Source organism: Arvicanthis niloticus, chromosome X (assembly GCF_011762505.2).
Source record: "Arvicanthis niloticus isolate mArvNil1 chromosome X, mArvNil1.pat.X, whole genome shotgun sequence".
In the NCBI taxonomy this organism is placed as follows: domain Eukaryota; kingdom Metazoa; phylum Chordata; class Mammalia; order Rodentia; family Muridae; genus Arvicanthis; species Arvicanthis niloticus.
Window position 1 is genome coordinate 65,915,739 of NC_047679.1, and position 7,657 is coordinate 65,923,395.

Below are 7,657 nucleotides of genomic sequence, written 5' to 3' on the forward strand. Positions count from 1 at the left end.
ATATTTTTCAGTGAAAACTTCATGGACAAAGTGAATTGTTTGATTTTTATAGCAGTTGAAAATGTAGCTGTGAAATCACATCAAAATTTAATTGAACAGTTGTCAGAGCTAATAAGAGGAATGTGAAAGTGATTAAGTAATGCAATTATGTCTCCATTAACACCAAGAATATAATTGTCTTAAAATAAGTTTGTTTTGAATAATGCACACCTACTTATAAAGTAAAATATGTTTCAAATATTGCTCTACTGATTTTTTGAAGTCCTCAAATTGCTAAAGTCTATATATATATATATATATATATATATATATATATAATTTTTTCAGACTTGGCTGTATTTTATAGTCATCAATAGCTTAAATTTAAAAAAATTAGATTATCTCATTATTTTATGTGTCTGACATTCTGACATTTTGTCTTCATATGTGTGTGTGTGTGTGTGTGTGTGTGTGTGTGAGTGCACACACACACTACACACATCACACATACCTGGTGCCTTCAAAGATCAAGAGAGCATCAGATTTTCTGGAACTGGAGTTTCAATTTTGAACATTCATGTGGTTTAGTGGGAATTGATCATGAGTCCTCTGGAGGAGCATCAAGTGTTCTCATCCACTGAGACATGTCTCTAAGCCATATAGTGGAAAGTTTTGTAAAAAAGACAGTATTTCAGCTAGCTTTCTTTCTTTTCTAACTAGTTTCTTTTCTTTTCTAGCTAGTTTTTTCCTTTCTTTCTTTTTTTCCTTTTTCTTTCTTCCCTTTCCTTCTTCTATTATTTGATTGCCAATTAATTTGCTTTTCGTCAATTATCTTTTCATTTTTAAAATCCTTGTGATGTTGCAAAATAATTTAATTGATTTTACTTTGTAATTATTTTCTTGTTCAGAAATTGCAAAAAGAGGACATTTCTATGAAAAAGTATATAATATCATAATATCATCAACAACACAAATATATTTTATTATGGTACATTATAGAAGCATATATGCACTAGGTTTTAATGTTAATACAAAAGTTAAAATGAAACTATATATTAAATTTTCTATTTTTTTATTTTTAAGTTATTATTTTGACTGGATCTCACTATGTAGCCCTGGCTATCCATAAACTTACTATGTAGATTGGGTGGACTCACAGCACTGCCTCCTGAATGGTCTATTCAAAGTGCAACACATCACACCCAGACAGCATAAATTTCTATCCTTATCTTTTCTTTTGTACACTAGTCTTTCAGTATGAAATCTTAATTCATCTACATTATAGGTACATATACATACATGTACACTTACACATACTCATACACATATACATATGCCAAGCACAGTATATCTTGTTCAGCTGATTTCCAGGATGGGGTGGTGGCAAAATAAAATTTATTGAAATAAGGGAAAAAGGCAGGATGGTTATTTACATGGCCTTCAAGACAGGTTCATATGAAGTCTTTAACTATTTTAAATATTCAGAGCTTGAAATTCAAAATGAGTTTGAAAAGTTCTACATTATGCTGATGAGCTCTTAAATGAGAAGCAGTTCACAAACTAAAGTCTAGTGACACTTTTATCTCCAAACAAGGTATGCTGACCTGTGTGCTCATCAAGAGATTTGCACCCCTGCAATAGGTCTGGAGGCCACTGTGTGGTATCAGCAGGCTTTGTGAGCTCTCCTAGTTTGCTTGAGTGCTCTAGGGAGCATGTTTTATGTCTTCTTTATTTTAAAGCACCGTCTTTCAAATGAAGATGTTCTTATGTATAGGTAACAACAATTAAAGAAAAAAGAGACTGAAATTGAAAGAGAGCAAGCAGGAGTATAGGGGATGTTTTGGTGGGATGGAAGGTTAAGAGAAAATGATGCAATTATATTATAATTTTAAGATGACAACAGAAAACTAGCAAACTAAGGAAGAAAGATACTGGATATCAACCTCTGGAATATATATATATATATATATATATATATATATATATATATATATATTCATACACACCCATACACACATTAACACATACATGAACACAGATGAACACCTCATACACATACAAATACAAAAATGTTTGGTGCATTTTAATAATCCACAAAATAAAGTCAGCATCTCCTTTATGCTGTGGCTTGGTGATTCAAAGAAATAATTGCATTCTTGAGTCACCCCCGCACAGCCCAAGCTTGCTGTGCAAGTCAGACCTGGTCCAGGCCCACCACCCTGCTATGTACTACTACTTGGCTTTCCCATCAAGATGCCCGAGGAAGTGCACCATGGAGAAGAAGAGGTGGAGACCTTTGCCTTTCAGGCAGAAATTGCCCAGCTCATGTCTCTCATCATCAATACCTTCTATTCAAACAAGGAGATTTTCCTCTGGGAGTTGATCTCTAATGCTTCTGATGCCCTGGACAAGATTCGGTATGGGAGCCTGTCCAAGTTGGACAGTGGGAAAGAGCTGAAAATTGACATCATCCCCAACCCTCAGGAGCGCACGCTGATCTTGGTGAACACAGTCATTGGCATGACCAAGACTGACCTCATTAATAACTTGGAAACCATTGCTATATCTGGCACAAAGGCGTTCATGGAGGCTCTCCAGGCTGGTGCAGACATCTCCATGATTGGAAAGTTTGGTGTCGGCTTCTACTTGGCCTATCTTGTGGCAGAGAAAGTGGTTGTGATCATCAAACACAACAATGACAAGCAGTATGCCTGGGAGTCTTCTGCTAGTGGCTCCTTCACTGTTCGTGCAGACCATGGTGAGCCCATTGGCCAGGGTACCAAAGTGATTCTTCACCTCAAAGAAGACCAGACAGAGTATTTAGAGGAGAGGAGGGTCAAGGAAGTGGTGAAGAAACACTCCCAGTTCATAGGCTATCCCATCACCCTCTACTTGGAGAAGGAACGAGAGAAGGAGATCAGTGATGATGAGGCCGAGGAAGAGAAAGGTGAGAAGGAGGAGGAGGACAAGGATGATGAGGAAAAGCCCAAGATTGAAGATTTGGGATCTGATGAGGAGGATGGCAGTGGCAAAGATAAGAAAAAGAAAACAAAGAAGATCAAGGAGAAGTACATTGACCAGGAAGACCTGAATAAGACGAAGCCTATCTGGACCAGAAATCCGGATGACGCCACTCAAGAGGAATATGGTGAATTCTATAAGAGCCTCACCAATGATTGGGAAGACCACTTGGCAGTCAAGCATTTCTCTTTAGAAGGTCAGTTGGAATTCAGGGCATTGCTCTTCATTCCCCGGCAAGCTCCCTTTGACCTTTTTGAGAACAACAAGAAGAACAACATCAAATTGTATGTCCGTCGTGTGTTCATAATGGACAGCTGTGATGAGCTGATCCCTGAGTACCTCAACTTTATCTGTGGTGTCGTTGACTCTGAGGACCTGCCTCTGAACATCTCCCGAGAAATGCTCCAGCAGAGCAAGATCCTGAAAGTCATCCGCAAAAACATTGTGAAGAAGTGCCTTGAGCTCTTCTCTGAGTTGGCTGAAGACAAAGAGAACTACAAGAAGTTTTATGAGGCATTCGCCAAGAATTTAAAGCTTCGAATCCATGAGGATTCCACTACCCATTGTGGTCTCTCTGAGCTCCTTCGCTATCACACCTCTCAGTCTGGAGATGAGATGATGTCCCTGTCAGAGTATTTGTCTCCCATGAAGGAGACACAGAAGTACATCTACTATATCACTGGTGAAAGCAAAGAGCAGGTGGCTAATTCCACCTTTGTGGAGCATGTGCAGAAGCAGGGCTTCGAGGTGGTGTACATGACCAAGCCCATTGATGAGTACTGCGTGCAGCAGCTCAAGGAGTTTGATGGAAAGAGCCTGGTCTCAGTGACTGAGGAGGGCCTGGAGCTGCCAGAGGATGAGGAAGAAAAGAAGAAAATGGAGGAGAGCAAGGCAAAATTTGAGAATCTGTGCAAGCTCATGAAGGAGATCTTGGACAAAAAGGTTGAAAAAGTGACAATCTCCAATCAGCTTGTGTCTTCCCCCTGCTGCATTGTGACAAGCACCTATGGCTGGACAGCCAACATGGAACGGATCATGAAGGCCCAGGCACTGCGAGCCAACTCTACAATGGGCTACATGTTGGCCAAAAAACACCTACAGATCAACCCATTGTGGAGACCCTGCGGCAGAAGGCTGAGGCAGACAAAAACTACAAAGCTGTCAAAGACCTGGTGGTGTTGCTGTTTGAAACTGCTCTGCTCTCCTCTGGTTTCTCACTTGAGGATCCCCAAACCTACTCCAACTGCATCTACCGCATGATTAAACTAGGCCTGGGCATTGATGAAGATGAGGTCACTGCGGAAGAGCCCAATGTTGCTGTTCCTGATGAGATCCCCCACTGTAAGGTGATGAGGATCCCTCTTGCATGGAAGAAGTGGATTAAAGGCTCCCAGGAACCCCCCTGCCCTCTGTATAGTATCCCTGTGGCTCCCCCAGCAGCCTTGAGTGGCCCTGACCCACCTGGCTCATGTCTACAAGAATCTCCTCTATCCTGTCCTTGTGCCTTAAAGCAGAAAGATCCCCTCCCACAGAATAGCAGGGTTGGGTGTTGTGTATTGTGGTCTTTTTGTTTGTTTGATTTTTTTCTGAAATTAAAAGTATGCAAAATTAAAAAGAAATAATTGTAATTGCAATATAAATTTATGTATATATACTTAGTTCTGTTATAATCTGTTTCATAAGTAAACTATACTTCACTTAGAGTTTTAATGGATATTCATAAAATTCTTAATGTCTGTTGTAAAACACCTTTATAGAAAGCAATCATTAATTACTTTATAAGATTTTGTAAAACTGGGCTTTATTGTTAAAGTTGAATAATTGTGGATAAAGCTGCATACCACCCTTATTTTATCTTTTATCTTGTGTTTTCTTCCTTGTGTATTAAGGAAAAAAATTTAACTTCAATCATATAATATGTGTATATATTTTCTTTCACTATACTTTTCTTTTAGAAAATATAACTCTTGAATCTATTCAGAATTTGTTTTAATTAGCAAAATGTTACATATAACTAGTTTACCCCCAAAGCCTCACTAAGACCCTTATTCTGGTAATTTGCAAATTTAGCCAACTCTTTCATATCAATTTTAAATGTGATTGTCATTGGATATTAAGTATTTAATCTTTAGCTTGTTCTCGAGCTTCCATCTCTGGATACACAATATAGTGTTTCAAAGGCAGCTTCTATTGCTACACAGACAATTGTATAGAAGCTGAGTATTCCCTCAGACTTAGTTGATAATCATGGTGTTTTGTATCACAATCAGCCTCTTGGAAAACTAGGATATTCATGATATATAATTCAAAGATTTATAGAAGGGTTAAATAAGTTAAAAATGAAAATAAAACAAAAGAAAGTATCAAGGATTAAAGAAATATAGGGTACTTAAAATGCTAACAATCCCTATACTTGTCAATAGTTATCTCAAAATGTATAGCTTCACATAGAACTAATGAAACTTTTAACAAGAGCCGGGCGGTGGTGGCGCATGCCTTTAATCTCAGCACTTGGGAGGCAGAGGCAGGTGGATTTCTGAGTTCAAGGCCAGCCTGGTCTACAGAGTGAGTTCCAGGACAGCCAGGGCTACACAGAGAAACCCTGTCTCGAAAAACCAAAAAAAAAAAAAAAAAAAAAAAAAAAAAAAAAAAAAAAAAAAAAACCAAAAAAACCAACAAAAACAACAACAAAAAAAATCTTAATAAGTAGGGTGCTACTCTTTCATTACTCTTTACATGCAGCTTAGCATGTTTCACATTTATTCTTCATTATTAACTTAAAATTTGATCATTTAAAAAATTGGCTTCCTTGTCCATTGGCATGGAGTATTTATTCCACATTCATTCAGATTTAAAGTATAAAGGATTGTTCAGTGAAATATAAGTTTTCTTTAGGAAATGCCTTTATATTTAAACATTATATTCTAACACTGTTTTCCTTATTAAACTGACATGTAGGATATTGTCTATTTAAAATATATTTTCTAACTATTTAAACTAAAACTTAAATTCTGTTTTTTTCCTTTCTAGATGTTTACACTGAAGCAAATTGCTCAATCACTTATGCTTTATGCCTTCACATATAAAAGGCAGACTTATCAGATTCTTTCCCACACAATTTTTATAAAGACAATTATATAATTTTTTAATTATTATATTTATTTTCAGTGTTTCACTTTAAATTTTCTGCACCAATTTCATTGCTTGCCACAAATAAATACTTTCTTTCTTTTCCATAGTTATTCATTTTATTTCTTATACATAATTTACACAAGTGTTGTAAGTTTCTATACGTTTAAACCTGTTATAACCATCTATGTTCATGTACATAAAAAAGTTATCTTTTGCTTGAAGTAGGGTTCTAATGAAGCATGAGCATTGCTGAAATAGATATATTTTGTTGTATAGAATAGATATACTCTACTCTCAATTCTCTCTGGTTCTTTCACCAGAAATTGGTCATTTACTTTGACAAATAATATTGCAGCACTTAGAGAAAATTTGTTTTTCTGCATATGTGTGTAATTTTATTTGATTTATTAGAAAAATATACTATCATAATAGAACCACTGATTGTGTATCATACACATACTTTTGGGACAAATTGTGTTTTGTCTTGTACATATTTTTTAATAACTAATAAATTTCATTAATTAATATTTAATACTGTTGTATGCACTTAAGTTAGTCAAATTGGCTTTCAGATTTCATCATGCAGCTTTGTCAAGCTTGTTATCAAGGATAGTTATAGAAAGAAATCAATTTTTTATTCTCTATGCTCTGAAATAAATTCAGTGATATAATGAAATGCATACTTTTTTAGTTAGTTTTGTTATAAGGTCTTCAGAATTTGGTATATTTTATAGAAGAATAATTTTAAAGCTATAATTTCTTCTTCTGTTCCTTTTACCTATTTTAAGGCAGTTTTGATTGCCTGAAAGGAATCTAAGCTTTCTCTAAAATCCATATATCAAAAAATTAAAACTTACAATGGTGTTATTTGATTCTCTTTTATAAAACTTTATATCTTTAGTTACTGTATCACTATCAGTTTTAGTATTGTAGCTCAATAATCCCTACAGGACTGTGAATTCTTAGACCATATCATAATCTGAAGTTCAGCTTGTTACTTAGATAGACAGCCAGTTAAAATTTTGGGGAAATGTATTATTGTCTGATGTCAGAGTTTTCTAGGAAACATATGGTTCTCTCTTTCTTCACTTCTACAAAAGCACAGGCTCACACTTTCCCTTGAGTTTATTTGAACTTTGTTAGCTACAAGAAAGTTTCATAACTAAGAAGTAGAATTTCACCTTTTTTCTGAATCTTGTGTAACATTCAGTAATCAAAAGAATTGATAAGAAAATAGAATATGTTGCCTGAGTTCCACTTTAGAATTATATTTGCCTTTAGCAATTTCTAGTAGGATTTTATTTCTTAGGTTATGTGATATTTGTAAAGAACCTTGTCCACAAAAGGTATATTTTTCTTGTATTTTTTTACCATTCCCAGAAAATTCCTTTACTCTTTATGTGCATCTATGTAATCAATATATATGTTTCTATGTCCTGATGTTCTGAATAAAGCCAAAATTATAGAAATTTAAATACTATTCTAAAATTGCCTAATTTCCCCCGAATTTCACTTTGATATTTTT

At 35.4% G+C, this 7,657-nt stretch overlaps 1 pseudogene; it reads left to right on the forward strand.

The window, feature by feature from the left end:
* The first annotated feature begins 2,200 nt into the window (after window positions 1-2,200).
* LOC117694347 (heat shock protein HSP 90-beta pseudogene) lies at window positions 2,201-4,384 on the forward strand (annotated as a pseudogene).
* Window positions 4,385-7,657: the final 3,273 nt, after the last annotated feature.